The sequence below is a fragment of the Nomascus leucogenys genome, chromosome 4, assembly GCF_006542625.1.
Source record: "Nomascus leucogenys isolate Asia chromosome 4, Asia_NLE_v1, whole genome shotgun sequence".
Classification (NCBI taxonomy): Eukaryota; Metazoa; Chordata; class Mammalia; order Primates; family Hylobatidae; genus Nomascus; species Nomascus leucogenys.
The window spans coordinates 109,406,619-109,425,484 of NC_044384.1; the positions used below are offsets into that span (position 1 = coordinate 109,406,619).

Sequence of the window (18,866 nt, forward strand, 5' to 3'; positions counted from 1 at the left end):
CTCGAAGAACTTTAAGGTATGCCCCTACCTTAGGCTACAGTGAGAAATTAGGGGACTCCTTTAAGAACCTGATGAAAATGGCTGGACAAGGTGACTCACTCCTGTAATCCCAGCACCTTCAGAGGCCGAGGTGGGCGGCTCATTTGAGGTCAGGAGTTCAAGACCAGCCTGGCCAATATGGTGAAACCCCATCTCCACTAAAAATACACAAACAAAAAAAAATTAGTCAGGTATGGTAGCGGGCACCTGTAATCCCAGTTACTCAGGAGGTTGAGGCAGGAGAATTGCTTGAACCCGGGAGGCAGAGGTTGCAGTGAGCTGAGATTATGCCACTGGGCTCCAGCCTGGGCAACAGAGTGAGACTCGTCTCAAAAAAAAAAAAAAAAAAGAAAAGAAAAAGAAAAAGAAAAAGAAGAATCTGATGAAAACTACAGACTTGCCCTCATTTAAAATCTGACTGGGACTAAAGATAACTGCTGAGAAATGATGGCATGTGACATAGGCTGCTGAACACTCCGCTCTGCGCCGGCAACAACACACCTACATGCAGGCGATTTCCCACACATTTCAGGAGTGCCGCTGCCTCACTTCCCAGCACACCTGCACACACACCACATGTGTACACACAAAATGTCAAACAGGAGCTTAATAAAAAAGGAAACCTACAAAACATTCCTTAGCACAAGAGATCTCAAAGTATGGTCTGAGAATTCCTGGAGTTTCCTGAGACTAGTTCAGAGGGTCTACAAAGTCAGACACTCTCGCTCTCACTCTTTCATGGATGTACAGTGGAATTTTCCAGAGACTACATTATGTGTGATGATGCCACTGCTGTGAAAGCTAATTAATGGAACTTTCATATCCCTGTGGTTTTACATCTTATGTTTCAATTTCTAATACAATACATATGAAACAATAGAATCATTTAAATAAAAATGCTTTAGGAAGCTCAATAACTTTGAGGCGTCCTGAGACCACACCCACAAAAAAAGTGTGAGAACCACTGCTCTAATAAATGATGCACTATCGTTTGTTTAAAAAACACATACACACAAAAAGAGAAAGTTAATAGACATTTCACCCAACATGGTACAGTCAGTTCTGAAAGAAAACTACAGCCCTGAATCTGTGACATTTTTCCCAACAAGTTTATTTACCAAAATACACCAGGAATTCCTATTACAGGCTGAGTATCCCTTATCTGAAATGCTTGGGAACAGAAATGTTTCAAATTTTGGATTTTTGACTGGGCGCAGTGGCTCACACCTGTAATCCCAGCACTTTGGGAGGCCAAGGTGGGCAGATCACTTGAGGTCAGGAGTTTGAGGCCAGCCTGAACAACATGGTGAAACCCCATCTCTGCTAAAAAAATATAAAAAGTAGCTGCGCATCGTGGCACATGCCTGTAAATCCAGCCCCTCGGGAGGGTGAGGCACAAGAATCTCTTGAGCCTGGGAGATGGAGGTTGCAGTTAGCCAAGATCACGCCACTGCACTCCAGCCTGAGCAACAGAGCAAGACTCTGTCTCAAAAAGAAAAAAAAATGATTTTTTTTAGATTTGGGGATATTTGCCTTATACTTACCAAGTGAATGTCCAAAATCCAAAAATCTGAAATCTGAAATGCTCCAATGAGCATTTCCTTTGAGTGTCATGTAAACACTCAAAAAGTTTCAAATTTCAGATTTTCACATTAGACATACTCAGGCAATAAACTTCCTGCCCTCATTAACATGAAAAAATAAACATGAAAATGGGAAGTATGGGTAGGAGAGTCTGTATATCCCTGGTGAGAAAAGAAAGTTAACAAGAGAAGCTTGGAACCTTTAGGAATTTCTGCAAAACAACATGTAGATAAAACTGGATTGGCATAAAGAAAAAAAAAAAGAAAACTGGATTGTCATGCCTAGTCAGTGACTCAAATACAGATGAATGGATAAGCTGCCTCACTACAAAAGCCTATAATCCTCAAGCAGAACCCAGAACATTCTAGACAGCCGAGGACTGAGCAGGATGAACTAGAAGACCCCCAAGAGTCACCAATGGTGGTCAAGGGTCCAGGATGGGAATTCACTGGCTGAAGCCAAGGGAAGCTGGGCACTGCCACAACCCACCCCCAGTGGGGCCCAAGGGGGCTTCTCCATGCTGGTCAAGTTGTGATTCTTGGTCTGGAGACTGACTTGCTGACTAGAATCAGTGCATGAAACTCCATCAAGCTGCCCTCTTTATAATTCATACACTATTTTTACACTTTTTAAAAAATATGGAGTCTTACTATGTTACCCAGGTTGGTCTCCTGGGTATAAGTGATCCTCCTGCCTGAGCTTCCCAAGTAGCTGGCATTACAGGTGCACACCACCAAGCCCAGCTCTCATACACTTTCTTTGTATGTCTATTTCAATTAAGTGATGAAAAGATTAGTGAATGCAGATACCGAATCTATAAATTAGCTTGAGAAGTCATCCCTAAACCAAGAAGATAAAAAGGCACACTGATGAGAGTTCCAGAAAAACCAAAAAAGGCTTAAGACAAAAAGAGTAAAGTATATAAAAACATTAATTTTTAAATGATTTTCTAGCGGTGAAGACTTACACCTTTAAATCAAAAGGATCTACACCAAGACCCAGACAAAATCAATGAAAAACTAATAATAAGCTCCTGGATATAATCTAGTAAAAATTTTAAATTCCAAAGATTTAGATAAAAATCTGACAAACATTAAAAAGGTATCCCCACATCTCTACATGCCATACCAGTGGGATAATTCCTCAGAATTTATTATTTATTTATTTATTTATTTATAAAGACACGGTCTCATTCCCATCACCCAGGCTGGAGTGCAGTGGCACAATCACAGCTCACCACAGCCTTGACCTCCCGGGCTCAGGTGATCCTCCCACCTTAGCCTGTAGCTGAGACTACAGGCGCACACCACCACACCCAGCTAATTTTGGTACTTTTAGTAGAGATGAGGTTTCACCACGTTGCCCATGCTGGTATGGAACTCCTGGACTCAAGTGATCCACCTGCCTCGGCCTCCCAAAGTGCTGGGATTAAAGGTGTGAGCCACAGCACCCAGCCAGTTCCTCAGAAATTTAAGTGAAAGATAGTCACATAAGACGTCTATACCCAATTAAGCTACTGTTATACACAAAAACAATTGGCAGACATTTAGAAACTCAAAGACCCTGATGGTCCTGAGGGACTCCAAGTCTGCTGATGACACCTCATGGGCTCTCACTAACACAGGTCACCATAAAGAACTCAAAAGGTGGGGAAGACATGGTAAAGTAAAACTGGCAGGGAAATTAAACCAGGAACACTTAAAATCAACATGTAAATAATGCACTTCATTCACAGACCTAAAGAGATAGCCCAAAAGAAAAATGGGCAAAGGATATAAAAATTCCCTCCCCCTGCCAAAACGCAACACACATACACACCCAGTTTAAGGAAACTTAACAGTGATTTTAAAAAAACAACAACAAAGATTTAAAAAATATAACAACGCTGAAGTTCACAACTGATTTAGGAAACTTATAGTCTTATGTATTACTGGAGTAAGGCAAGGAGTATACATTTGGAAGAACAGCCTGACAAAATTTACTGTGGCTCTCTGGCTAAAGTACATATAGGTCAAAGATGTACGGCACAGTGAAATGCTACAAACAACAAGCCACAACAGAGGATCGAGTCATTAATTATGCGACAGCTATCAAGAAGTCAACCATGCCAAGAGGAAGTGTCAGAGCAGATATTAATTTATCAACATAGAAAGATGCTGTAGGCAGAAAAACAGTAGATGATGAATGTGGTCTTGAAAAGGTTTTAAAATGCATTAACAAATGGAACCCTCGTTCAAGCCTTCTTTAACCTGTACTTAGACATATTCTATCTGATCCATACACCGAAGTTTGAAATACTTTCTCCCTTTGCAAAATGCAATTGTTCTTCTGAAAACTAAGACAGTTTCATTTAAATCAATATGATTTTGGTTTTTGTTTTTGTTTTTTTTTTTTACAAAGGCTCCAATATGTAAAGATTTCTCTGCTTTTTGTTTGTTTGTTAGTTTTTTGAGACAGGTTTTGTGCTCTGTCTCCCAGGCTGGAGTGCAGTGGCGCGATCTCGGCTCACTGAAGCCTCGGCCTCCTAGGTTCAAGCAATTCTCCTGCCTCAGTCTCCCAAGTAGCTGAGACTACAGGCATGCACCACCACGCCAGGCTAATTTTTGTATTTTTGATAAAGATGGGGTTTCACCATGTTGGCCAGGCTGGTCTCAAACTCCTGGCCTCAAGTGATCCACTCACCTCAGCCTCCCAAAGTGCTGGGATTACAGGCGTGAGCCACCAGGCCTGGCCCTAACATGTGAAGATTTCTTAAAGAGGTTTTACAACCAAGCTTTATATAACTTTCGCTTTCACTACCTATAAAATGAGGGATATGGCCTAAATCATGATCAATAGCCCTAAATCACTACTGTTTCTCCTCCTAGTATATATGTTTCCATTTATAGCCGCCAGACACTTAACCCAGAAACATACTGCTACAAAATAAATATTTTAAGTATAAGCACTTCCTGAAAAAAACAAAATTTGGAGACATCAGCAAATGCTCACCTCACTCAAGACTCAAAAGGGAAACACAAGCCACAGTTCCGAAATCCAAAGAACACTTTACACGTGCAGCAACTGGCAAAGCTATTCAGAAGCCTGAGAGGCCCCTCTTGAAATGACAAAACTAAGCTTTCACCCAGTAAATTCAAGTGGAAAACAACCAAATTTCTATTCGTAGAAAAACAATTATAAATTATGGCACATCCAAACTAATGAATTCTGTAAAATGTAAGGCACTTATCCATATAAGGCACTTACCTCTGTGTCTAGTACAAATTAGATTCTCAAAATAATTACTGTCATTAACATTATAATTTCCAGATTCTCAGAATCAGGCACCTTTCTTGGTTCTACTGTGGTATTCACATGCCAGCATTTCCAAACCTACTTTACCATGGATCCTTTCTCCACATACCTATCTACATGGCATTTGTTTCATGGAGTACATTTTGGGGAATGCCTCTCTATCTCAGACACAAGATGCATTGTCCATTGACCACCATTTGTCCAGGGCTGATCTCCCCCCAAAAATTGTGAGCTCCTTGAAAGCATGGACTGGTGCTGGCACATATTAGGTACTAAGTAAATGTCTGCAGAATAAATAACAACAAATGAAAGGAGGGTTTTGGTGCAAATGACTCTGAGGATCCCCCGAAGCTTTAAAGCCCAGGTTCTATCATTTATACTGGAACCAAAGGGTCTAAACTCCCAAATTTCACACTGCTAACCTTGAGGACTAACGGCAATCAGTGAAAACCACCTAAGGGACTCCTAAGTGTTCCAAGTATGCGGACCACAGCCCATGGGCTCTCTAGGCTGGCTCGAGTTTAACCTTACTTTGTTTACAATACAGACCAATACACATCAAATGTGGCTTACAGGGGCCATGCCCAGTGGCTCACACCATAATCCTAGCACTTTGGGAGGCCCAAGCGAGTGGATGGCCTGAGCCCAGGAGTTCAAGACCAGCCTGGGCAACATGGTGGAACCCTAGCTCTACAAAAAAATACAAAAAATTGACCAGGATTTGTGGCATGTGTCTGTGGTTCCTGCTACTAGGGAGGTTGAAGTGGGAGGACCACCTGAGCCCAGGACGTTGAGGCTGCAGAGAGCCATGAGTGTGCCACTTCACTCCAGCCTGGGTGACACAGTGAGATCCTATCTCAAAAAAAAGAGTAGTTCAACAGTCAAACATGTAAAATGACCCAGATACAACAATTCAAGGATCAGGAGACTTCATTTATAGACTACTCAAAAGCTGGTTTGTAAGGCCTCCACCCACTTTCTAGCTTGAAGAATGTGTCACAGCATGTGCCCTGTGGGGACACCCAGGAATTTGTAGGGCAAAGTTGACAACCTTTCCCCAAGATGCCAGCCTAACTTCACTCTAATGTAAACAGGCATTTCTGAGGTTTCACAGGGGCTCAGGAACAAAGCATCCACTGCCCTGGATGTTCTCTGGCTCCAGCAAACCCTGGCACACCAGGCAAAAGGCTTCTTTCAGGCAGAGGAAACAAACAAGGCTTAAGAAAAGTGAGAGTGGATGGCATGGCCCTGAGAGATGAAAGCGCCTCTGTTTAGTTTACTGAATTCTGCCCAGAGAGCTGCAGGAAGGCAGGATTTTTCTTAGCAGAGGAGTGAGAAATTCTGCAACCAGTCAATTTTTCAGCAAAAGAGGTGCCAGGAAAAGTAGTAGGATAAAGTATACATGAAAGCTGAGCCTGGAGTGGGTGGCCCAGGTCCCCTGCCCCACTCTTCTCAACTCAATGATCAACAATTCCAGCCCCCAGTTTGTCAAGAGTACTTAACGCACTGTTGTTCAACATTATGCCAGTTTGCTACTGAACTCAAATTTGCTAATAAAATACACATGTGCAAGTTCCTAATATTTTCTCCCCGCTACCCTCAACCTATGTCATTTTTGTGACTCAGAACCTGAACTAAAACTCAAAGCTGTGTGACACTGAGGAAACTGTGTCATGTCCCTGGGCCTCAGACCCCTCATCTGGACAAGGAAGGGATTGAGCAACCTTCAACACACTGCCTTCCAGCTATACCACTCCAGGAGCTACAAAAGAGGGCAGGTGGAATTGCAGAAGGATTTGTGCATCCTGATAAGTCCTTCTCCACTCCCTGGTGCAACGATTGTGAAACCATTCTCACCCACACACAGGTAACTTCCAGTAGGAGATCACGAGCAGACAGAGCTGCCCTTTGTAAACAATACATCACTGATTTTGCAAGGGGTTTTAAAAAAAAAAAAAAAGGGGGGGGGGGGCTTCCAGCAGGGCGCAGTGGCTCACGCCTGTAATCCTAGCACTTTGGGAGGCCGAGGAGGGTGCATCACCTGAGGTCAGGAGTTTGAGACCAGCCTGACCTACATGGCAAAACCCCATCTCTACTAAAGATACAAAAAAATAGCCAGGCATGGTGGTGAGCACCTGTAGTCCCAGCTACTCGGGAGGTTGAGGCAGGAGAATTGATTGAACCCAGAAGGCAGAGGTTGCAGTAAGCCGAGACCGCATCATTGTACTCCAGCCTGGGCAAGACAGCAAGACTCTATCTCAAAAAAAAAAAAAAAAAAAAAGAAGGAGCTTCCTTCAGGACAAACTCAGAGTCATAGATTGTAAGGAGAAAATGAGAACCAGAGCACCAGGTTGAAGCCCAAAAGGTGACAAAGAGAAGCTAGTCCTGGGTGACCCCCTCCATGGCCAGCCAGGTATCTGAGCTTTCAAGGTTTCCTCTTTCTGGGCAGAGGCATCTGATATACCAAGGGATTTTACTCAGCAATTCTAAATAAGCAGGTCCAAGTATGGCAAAAGTTTTCAAAAAGGGACTAATTGTTCTCCGGGATTATGTCAGTGTTCTATTACTACTGTAACAAATTACCACAAATTGAGTGGCTTGAAATAATATCCATTTATCAGATCACAGTTCCATATATTGGAAATCCATCATGCATCTCAACAGTCTCCAATCAAGGTGTCACAGGTGTGAGTCCATTACTGGAGGCTCTGGGAAAGAACTGATATCCACACTTATTCAGGCTGCCAGTCTAATTCAGTTCCTTGTGGTTGTAGGACTGAAGTCCCTGTTTCCTGCTGGCCGTCAGCTGGGCACTAGCCTTTGTTCCTGTGTTCCTTATGCTTTCCATGAGCTCCTGGAGGCTTCTCTCCCGATTTTGCAAGTGGCTCCCACCCACATCCCAGAGCCAGCGACAGCATATGGAATCCTTTTCACACTTGGAATTCCATGACTTTCCCTTCTGCCTCATCTTTCTTTCTTTTTTTTTTTTTTTTGAGATGGAATCTCCCTCTGCCTCCCAGGCTGGATGGAGTGCAGGGGCCTGATCTCGGCTCACTGCAAGCTCTGCCTCCCAGGTTCACACCATTCTCCTGCCTCAGCCTCCCGAGTAGCTGGGACTACAGGCACCCGCCACCATGCCCAGCTAATTTTTTGTATTTTTAGTAGAGATGGGGTTTCACTGTGTTAGCCAGGATGGTCTCGATCTCCTGACCTCATGATCTGCCCGCCTCAGCCTCCCAAAGTGCTGGGATTACAGGCATAAGCCACCACGCCCAGCCTCTGCCTCATCTTTCCAGCCTCCTCTTCTGCCTTCCTTTTCTGTTTTTACAGGCTCAAGTGATTACACGGTGCCCACTTAGATCATCCAGGACAATCTCCCTATCTTAAGGTCAAGGGATTAATAGCCCTAATTCCATCTGCACAGCACAGTCCCTTTACAGAAGTATCTAGATCCATGCTTGACTGAATAACTAGTGGGTGGAAATCTTGAGGGGATGAGTTTAGATTTGCCTCCCACAGGGGCCTTTGATTCTGAAGGCATAAACTGTCTCTGGAGACCCCATGTTGCCCCAGCCTAGTGGGAAGGCAAACCAGAGTTGCCCCACAGCCACTCAGACCCTTTGCCCCAGAAGGTCAGATTTAGATCTAACATACCAGACAGGCCTGGATTTAGTCCCACCTCAACCATTACCTACTGACAGCAGCCTCTGGCCAGGTTCTGAAATTTCTTTCATCTACAAAACGTGGTGCCACCACCCACTTGTCAAGCTGTGGAAGAAGTAGACACAACGAAAGTGGGTGGCTGCCAGGCCTGGGATGGTAGGACTGAAACTGGATAGAAGTCTGAGACGCTCTCTCTCTTCACAGACAATATCATTCTATACCTAGAACACCCCACAGTCTCTGTCCAAAGGCTCCTAGTTCTGACAAATACCCTCAGTAAAGTTTCAGGACACAAAATCAGTGTACAAAAATCAGTATCATTTCTATACACCAATAATGTCCAAGTTGAAAGCCAAATTAAGAACTCAATCCCATTCACAATAGTCACAAAAAGAACAAAATACCTAGGAATACAGCTAACCAGGGAGATGAAAGATCTCTACAATGAGAATTATGAAACATGGCTGAAAGAAATCAGAGATGACACAAACAAATGGAAAAACAGTCTGGGCATGGTGGCTCACGCCTGTAATCCCAATACTTCAGGAGGCGGAAGTGGGTGGGTCACTTGAGGTCGGGAGTTCAAGGCCAGCCTGGCCAACATGGTGAAATGCTGTCTCTACTAAAAATACAAAAATTAGCTGGGCATGGTGGCAAACATCTGTAATCCCAGCTACTTGGGAGGCTGAGGCAAAAGAACTGCTTGAACTCAGGAGGCAGAGGGTGCAGTGAGCCTAGATCATGCCACTGCACTCCAGTGTGGATGACAGAGCAAGACTCTGTCTCGAGGTAAAAAAAAGAAAAAAAGAAACACTTTCCATGCTCATGGATAGGAAGAAGCAATATAATTAAAATAACCATATTGCCCAAAGCAATTTACAGATTCAATGTTATTCCTGTAAAACTCCCAATGATATTCTTCACATAATTAGAAAAAAACTATTCTAAAATTCATTTGGAACAACAACAACAACAAAAAGCCCAAATAGCCAAAGCAATTATAAGCAAAAAGAACAAAGCTAGAAGGATCACACTTAACCTGATTTCAAACTATACTACAAGGCTACAGTAACTAAAACAGCATGGTTCTGGTACAAAAGCAAACACATAAATCAATGGAACAGGTTACAGAGCCCAGAAATAAAGCCGCACATCTACAACCATCTGATCTTTCACAAAGCTGACAATAACAAGCAATAGGGAAAGGACTCTCTATTCAATAAATGGTGCTGGGATAACTGGCTATCCATATACAGAAGATTGGAACCAGACCCCTTCCTTCTGCCACATAAAAAAATCAACTCAAGATGGACTAAAGAATAAAATGTAAAACCTAAAACTATAAAAATTTAAGAAGAAAACCTAGGAAATGCCATTCTAGGCATGAGCCCTGGCAAAGATTTCATGACAAAGACTCTAAAACCAATTACAACAAAAAACAAAAATTGATAAGTGGGATCTAATTAAACTAAAGAGCTTCTGCACAGCAAAAGAAACTATCAATAAACAGACACCCCACAGAATGGGAGAAAATTTTTGCAAACTATACCTCTGATAGAAGTCTAATATCTGGCCAGACCTGGTGGCTCTCACCTGTAATCCCAGCACTTTGGGAAGCTGAGGCAGGTGGATCACCTGAGGTCAGGAGTTCAAGACCAGCCTGGCCAACATGGTGAAACGCCGTCTGTACTAAAAATACAAAAATTAGCTGGGTGTGATGGCGAGCACCTGTAATCCCAGCCACCCGGGAGGCTGAGGCAGGAGAATCACATGAACACAGAAGGCAGAGGTTGCCGTGAGCTGAGATCGCACCATTGCACTCCAGCCTGAGCAACAAGAGGGAAACTCCATCTCAAAAAAAAAAAAAAAAAAAAGTCTAATATCCCGAATCTATGAGGAACTTAAACAAATTTACAAGAAACAAAAACATTTAAAAATGCACAAAGGAGGCCGGGTGCGGTCACACGCTTGTAATCCCAGCACTTTGGGAGGCTGAGGCGGGTGGATCACCTGAGGTCAGGAGTTTGAGACCAGCCTAGCCAACATCATGAAACCCCATCTTTACTAAAAATACAAAAAATTAGCTGGGTGCGGTGATGGGCACCTGTAATCCCAGATACTCGGGAGGCGGAGGCAAGAGAATTGCTTGAACCTGGGAGGCAGAGGTGGCAGTGAGCCGAGACCGTGCCACTGCACTCCAGCCTGGGCAACAGGGCAAGACTCTGTCTCAAAAAAATAAAATAAAATAAAATTTAAAAAATTTTAAAAATGGGCAAAGGCCATGAACAGACACTCCTCAAAGGAAGACATACACATGGCCAAAAAGGATATGGAAAAAAAAGCTCAACATCACTAATCATCAGAGAAATGCAAAGCAAAACCACAATGAAACACCATTTCACACCAGTTAGAATGGCTATTAAAAAGTCAAAAAATAACAGATGCTGGTGAGCTTGAGGAGAAAATGGCACGCTTATCCACTGCTGGTAGAAATGTATTATAAATTAGCTCAGCCTCAGTGGAAAGCAGTCTGAAGATTTATCAAAGAATTTAAAATAGAACTACCATTCAATCCAACAATCCCATTACTGGGCATATACCCAAAGGAATAGAAATCATTCTACCATAAACACATATGCACATGTATCTTCATCGCAGCACTCTTCACAATAGCACTTGAGCCCAGGAGTTCAAGACCAGCCTGGGCAACATAGTAATACCTCATCCTTTTTCTTTTTTGAGACTGAGTCTCACTCTGTCACCCAGGCTGGAGTGCAATGGCGCTATCTCAGCTCCCTGCAACATCCCCTTCCCATGTTCAAGCGATTTTCATACCTCAGCCTCCAGAGTAGCTGGGATTATAGGCGTGAGCCACCACGCCCAGCCAGACCTCATCCCTTAATTAAAATTTGTTTAAATTTTTAAAATAATAATAAACAATAGCAAACACATGGAATCAACCTAGATGGCTATCAGTGGTGGACTGGTCAAAGAAAATGTGGACATATACCACGGAATGCTACGCGGCCATAAAAAAAGAACAAAATAATGTCCTTTGCAGCAACATGGATGGAGCTGAAGGTCATTATCCTAAGTGATTTAATGCAGGAACAGAAAACCAAATACCACATTTTCTTATTTGTAAGTGGAAGTTAAACACTGAACACACATGGACGCAAAGAAGGGAACAACAGACACCAGACAATGGGGCCTACTTGAAGGTGGAGCGTAGGAGGAGGGTGAGGATTGAAAAACTATCCATTCCATTAGGTACAGTGCTAATTACCTAGTTGATGAAATTATCTGTACACCAATCCCCTGTGACAGGCCATTCACCCATGTAATAAACCTATACATGTACCACCTGAACCTAAATAAAAGTTGGAAAGAAAAAAAAAAAAAAACTAGTCTGAGACTCACCCTTGGGATCATAAGCATTTTGCTGCTGAACATTAAATGAAGGCATGTTTTCAACATTTTGTTTCTATCTGAGGAACAATCACAGTGGAAGGCTAGCTAATTTGCAGACGGTCACTTGGAATCAGGGTGGGCACTCCAAGACCTTGTCTCTCATCTGTGGCCAGCTCGCTCAGGAAGGGCCTTGCCTAAGCTGCAACCAGCCCTAGAGTCTCCCTGTTCTCTAGCCAGGGCAACTCTTTTTCTTGCCATTTTACAGCTTCTTTTCTGAGCAAACTGATGCCTGCGTAGAAGGTGATGAGACCAACATGTGCTCTTTGAAAGTGTCGACAGCCCCAGCACTCTTGTAATCATAAAACAAGCCAGTGGTCTGGCACTATGCTCAGTAATTTACATGCATGACCCTGTTTAAGGCTCACAACCTATAAAGTAATATCAGCACCCACTTTTTACAAGAGAGGAAACACAGAGACTAAACATTGCCTAGGATGTGAGTCTAGCTTTGAATGGATCCAAAGACACTGCTTGCACTATGATGGCTCCAAGTAACACTGTTCTTAAAAGAGCTCAAGGTCCAGTGGAGAATCGGACATTCCATGAGATCCTTGACCACTGACCATTCTCCTACATCTGTCCACTCTCTCTTATAACAACCCTCTTGTCATAATAGGGGCAAAGGAACTCAAAGCAAAGACCCGCTGAGACTGCTCAAGTCCATATAAGAAATATGCATACTCCAGCTAGGCCAATGATGGGGTCTGAACTCTGGGGTCAAGTTGGGTTGGGGGCAGCTGACAGGCAACCATGCAAAGAAGTCTGTTCCTCCCTTCTTTCATCTTACCACTCTCCTACCTCATCTGACCTTTCTGGCACGCCCATCAGTCCAGGTCAGCTCCTTAAATAACTGGACAAGTGGCTGCGCGGTGGAAAATATCATGTAAAAGTTGAACAGGTGGGAGATGAGGAGATGAGTTGCAGGTTTACAGCAACAGTGCCAGGTGAGCAAAAAAGCAAGGCTGTCAAGAAGCCGTTATCGGCCTCACAGGACCCTCATGCTATACAGCTGACGATGGGCTTTCACATGCCCTAGGCCACAGGTCCTGCCCGTACAATAATCATATGCTAGAGCTTCACAGAATCATCCCCATTTTGTGAGGCAGGGGTTGGGGAAAAGGCTTGGGGTGGAAAGATTAAGTGACTTAATCAAAGTTTATCTCAAATAATTGTAGACGTAGGACTGGGAAGCATTTCTGATCACTGGAAAACTGCAACTACTGCTACACTATGCTGTGAAGGGAAGCAGCATCTTGGAAGAGGGTGTGTGTGACCACCCACAGAATAAGAAAGATTTAGACAAGCTGACAGCAGCAACTATAGTCAGAAAGTCGGAGCAATGTCAGGGTAACCAAAGGCACAGGAAAGGAGATGACAAAGGGTCAAGGACAATGCCAGAGCCTCTTGTGAGCTCCTGGGAGAGCCCCCAGGGCCTCCCAAACAGCACAAGCCAGAACAGCTAGGGGGCCCAGGCAGCCCGTTACAGATTCTGCTCGAATGACTTCAGGGCAGACTTGTATGTGAACTGGGGGCTGTACGTGCATGCTGTCATGCGTGTCTGTCCTCTCTTGCTCTCATTTCATATACACTCAGGCCCACGAACACACAAACACACATGCACACAGATATACACAAAATAAATGCCACTTTTAAGGCTAAACCTTTCTCTGGCCCTGGAAAAAGTGAATCCTCCCAAATAATAAATCAACGGTCACTCAGAAAATTTCCACAACTCAAGGCAACTGGAGAAAAATAACTCTAACCCAATTTAGTTCCAGAATCCAGCCCTCTCTCTTCTCTAAACCTTGTTTAGGACAGAAGCAAACACCCCAATACATGCACTGCCCTCAGTAAACACCTATGAAGTAAAGAGAAATCCATTTAATCAATCCACATCTCATGAATGAAAACTGCTGTCATGTGACCAAATCCCCATTTCCAAAAATAATTCTGCTGCAACTGAGAGGAAAGAAATCCCAAACCACGCTGCCTTCTGTAAGATCACCCCTGTCTCCCAAAATGAGGAAGAAAAAGAGAAAAAACAAAAAAAAAGCTGCACACTGACAGCCTTACATAACAGTCTGCATCTCTCCCTGGCTGATGGCAGCAGATTTATAAAATGCCATAAATAGCTCCCTCTCCTGCCACAGGAAACCAGGCTGAGGCTGAGCTGCATAGCCTGCGTACAGCCGGCCTCCTCTTTCGTTTACAATGGAACCTTTACGAGCAGAGCTTTCCGGCACAAAGCAAGTTCAGTGAGACCAGCTGGCCCAGGTCCAGTGAAGACGCACCACCTGAAAGACCCAAAAAGCTGAGTCAGACATTCAAAACTTGGCTGGCGACTCCCGAGAGAGACAGCACTCCCAGGCCAGTGTAGGAATGGTGACCACAGGACATTGCTCTGCAAAGGGGCTTCTCCAGCAAACCAGGCCAACGGGCTTGCTGTTTTGGGTACATAGTGGCCTCCGGACGCTTAATACTGCCAGCCAAGGGGCACGAGGCCAGCCTGACAGGCAGCCGGCAGGATGGAGGCAGTTCTCAGAGAGGCATCCCAGCAGGATATTACATGCCCCACTGTAATGTCCAATCAGAAAATCAGAACCTGAAGCAGGGTTCTCTCCACATTCTCAGGACACCAGGAGGAATTTTGGAGGCTGGCCAAAGCCAGGAAGGGTGGTAGGAGTGGTAACCTCATCCCAAATCCCTGTGGGGTGGCTTGTTGGAAATCTGAGACTCCAGGCTGAACAGCTATTGCTTTGAAGAGGAAAACTTTGCCTGAGAAGGGTTAGATGTCCCGAAGCAGGATGGCCTGCAGCCCACATTGCATGTGTCATCACTCTGAATGGCAGCGGGTCTCTGGGGGAGAAAGAAAAGGGGGAGAGAGAGTGGGTATCTTTTTTTTTTTTTTTTTTTCTGAGACAGACTTTCTCTCGTCATCCAGACTAGAGTGCAATAGTGCGATCTCAGCTCACTGCAACCTCCATTTCCCAAGATATCAAGCGATTCTCCTGCCTCAGCCTCCCGAGTAGCTGGGATTACAGGCGCCCACCACCAAAACCGGCTAATTTTTGTATTTTTAGTAGAGACGGGGTTTCACCACGTTGGCCAGGCTGGTCTCGAACTCTTGCTCTTGGGTGATCAGCCCACCTCAGCCTCCCAAAGTGCTGGGATTACAGACATGAGCCACCACGCCCCACCAAGAGTGGGTATCTATGGGAAGGCAAGCACATGGTGCCTCATGCCTCCCAGTGAATAGGCCTGGATTAGGAATGAACCTTACCCAGCCAAAAATAGCGGCTGCCAAGCTGTCACAGCCTAGGATAAAGTTAACAAAATAACTAGAGTGAGAAAGAGGTCTGGGAATATGGGACATGGTTAGGAGAGGAAGAGAACAGTTCTGTTTGTGATTCCTCCTTAGGTCCTGGCTTTCACTGCACTCACTCCCTAGGAGGAACTTGGCTTTTAAAAAATCATGATTCCAACAAGGAAAAGAGCAATATTGGCTGCCACTTACTGCACAGTGACTGTGTGCTTAGCCAAGCCTGGGTGCGTTACCCCAAGGAGTTATTTGTCCAAAAACTCACAGCAGCCCATGAGGCCCACAACATCACCCTCCTCAAGTCACCAATGGGGAAACTAGGGCTGGAAGTAACTTGCCCACAGGCCTAAGAACCAACAGGTGAAGCTGGTGTTGAACCCAAGGCTGTTTATTACAATAGCTCCTGGCAAACATGTTAATAAATGCATACGATAAACATCAATGTACTTCACTGTATTCTTATTTCACCACTTACAGATTTAAAATTTATCAGAACAAACAGTTGGGACATAAAAAGAACAACCAGCAGGCACAAGTTACTGTGCCACACCTTCTATATCTTTATTAAAGAAAATTCAGAGGCCGGGCGCGGTGGCTCACGTCTGTAATCCCAGCTCTCAGGGAGGCAAGAGGCGGGAGGATAGCTTGAGCCCAGGAGTTCGAGACCTGCCTGGCAATATAGCGAGACCCCATTCTCCAGAAAAAGGAAAAAAAAAAAAATTCTGTGCTGGGCATGGTGACTCATGCCTGTAATCTCAACACTTTGGAAGACCAAGGCAGGAGGATTGCTTGAGCCCAGGAGTTGGAGACCAGCCTGGGCAACATAGTGAAGCCTCATCTCTACAAAAAATAAACAAAATTAGCCAGATACAGTGGTGCGCACCTGTGGTCCCGGCTACTTGAGAGGCTGAGATGGGAGTATTGCTTTAGCCCAGGAGTTCAAAGCTGCCATGAGCCATGATGGCGCCACCACACTCCTGCCTGGGTGACAGAGCAAGATCCTGTCTCAAAACAACAGCAACAACAATAAAATTCAGTAATAAAAGTTTTCAGGAAAAAAAATGTCACTAGTAATCAAAGAAATGAAAAATAAAACAAGTATGAGATACTATCATGTTATCTGTCAAAATGGCATTAATTATAATTATTGCTGCTGACAAGGGTGCACGTAACAAGCTCACTCACACCCAGGAACATGAATCAAAAGCAATTCCAGGCTGGGCACAGTGGCTTAAACCTGTAATCCCGGCCTTTATGGGGCCAAGGCAGGCAGATCACCTGCGGTCCAGAGTTCAAGACCAGCCTGGCCAACATGGTGAAACCCTGTCTCTACTAAAAATGCAAAAATTAGCCAGGTGTGGTGGTGGGCACCTGTAATCCCAGCTACTGGGGAGGCTGAGGCTGGTGAACCAAAGAGGCAGCAGTTGCAGTGAGGAGAGACTGTGCCATTGCACTCCAGCCGGGGTAACAGAACGAAATTCTGTCTCAAAAAAAAAGCAATTCCACTTCAGTTATTTTCTAAGAAAAATCATATCTGCATACAAAGATGTAACTTTTCTCTTCTCAGCAGTTATATAACTGTTAAAAATTGGAAAATGAAAATGTCTAATAACACCGATTTTGATTAAATAAGGCATGGTCCTCCGATATATCATGTCTGCACATTTTTCACCATGACGCCATTTCCAGTAACACTGCAGAGAATCACATGGTGGCCAAGACGCTCTAGAGATAGATTAAGTGGGAAAACGGCAGATCACAAAACAAGTGCAGAATATAGTAACTCTATTTAAATAAAAGTGAGACATGTACAAATATAATTAAAGAATATTTCCAGTAGAATTTCATCTTCACAGGCAGCCCATCCCCACCCAGAGAAATACATCCAACAGTCCTCAGTTACCTGCTTATTAGGTACTTGTCTGACCTCCAACATGACAAACCCAGCCCTCCCTTGTTGACAACTAAGTGAGCTTAGCACCACTGCACCATCCAACCTACCCATAACTTTTTTTTTTCTTTTTTTTGAGACAGGGTCTTGCTGTGTCACCCAGGCTGGAGTAAAGTGGCACAATCAAGTCTCACTGCAGCCTTGACCTCCCGAGCTAAAGCAATCCTCCCACCTCTAGCTGAGACTACAGGCATGCACCACCACGCCCAGCTAATTTTGTGTGTGTGTGTGTACATAGTCAGGGTCTCACTATGTTGTCCAAACTCCTGTGCTCAAGTAATGCACCCACCTCAGCCTCCAAAGTGCTGGGATTACAGGCATAAGCCACCATGCCTCGCCTCCACAACTTTTAAACAGCCTGACATAAGCACATTTCCTAACCATGACTACACAGACACAAATGCATTTCCTAAAGCACTTCCACTATAAGTTCAAATCCTGTAGGGACAGAAAGACACAGTCAGAATAGGTCACTGTATGATGGTGGCCAAGTTAAAATCAGTTAACCCCTATTACCCTCAGTTTTCTCATCTATAAAATGGGAAGCTGTTATAAGGATTAAACGAGCTAATACAATAACGTAAAGAAAAATGCACTCTAAGCATACAGTTAATATTCAATAAATGACTGCTCTACAGTTACCACTGAGGTAATTTCCCATAAGTAGTAAGGGTTAACTTGTTGGCGAAATGGAGACCCTATTTCAATAGGTATTGTCCTACAAACAGACTATGTGCAAATTTCAAGCAGAGATGAATTATATTTCATTCCTTAAAGACTCACTTCTACCTGTTTTAGTTCACTGTTGTGTCCTCAGTGCCTGGAACATGGTAAAACTCAATGAGTGCAGAACAAACTTAATGATTCACCCTTTATGCCCAAGGCACTGAAAATAACCAACCCAACTCTTTTCTCTTAACTACAGCTACATGGACCACATGCAGTGGCATGCCTGTAATCACAGTGCTTCGGGAGGCCAAGGCGGGAGGATCATTTAAGGCCAAAAGTTCGAGACCAGCCTGGGAAACACAGTGAAACTCAGTCTCTATAAAAAATTAAAACAGAAAAAAAGTTAGCTGGACGTGGTGGCACGCCTGTAGTCCCAGCTACTTGGAAGGCTAAAGTAGAAGGATTGCTTGAGCCTAGGAGTTCAAGGCTGCAGTGAGCTATGATCACACCACTGCTGCTCTCCAGCCTGGGTGGCAGAGTAAGATCCTGTTTCTTCTTTCTTTTTCTTTTTTTTTTTTTTTAGACAGAGTCTCGCTCTCTCGCCCAGGCTGGAGTGCAGTGATATGATCTTGGCTCACCGCAACCTCCGCCTCCCAGGTTCAAGTGATCTTCTGCCTCAGCCTCCCATTACAGGCACCCACCATCATGCCTGGCTAATTTTTGTACTTTTGTAGAGACGGGGTTTCACCATGTTGGCAAGGCTGGTCTCGAACTCCTGACCTCAGATGATCTGCCCGCCTCGGCCTCTCAAAGTGCTGGGATTACAGGAGTGACCCACCGCGCCTGGCCGTAAGATCCTGCTTCTAAATAAATAAA

At 44.2% G+C, this 18,866-nt stretch overlaps 1 protein-coding gene across 4 annotated transcripts in view; it reads right to left on the reverse strand.

Annotated features, from left to right (window-relative positions):
- TRAK1 (trafficking kinesin protein 1) overlaps positions 1–18,866 on the reverse strand; it is a 214,972-nt gene that overhangs the window by 140,606 nt on the left and 55,500 nt on the right. The window contains exon 1 of one of the 4 annotated variants that reach the window (XM_030812062.1): positions 29–43. The exons of the other annotated variants lie outside the window; for them this stretch is intronic. The gene's annotated coding sequence lies outside the window, so the exon portion shown is untranslated. Of the gene's footprint in view, positions 1–28; positions 44–18,866 lie in introns of those variants that run through there. 4 annotated transcript variants of the gene reach the window in all.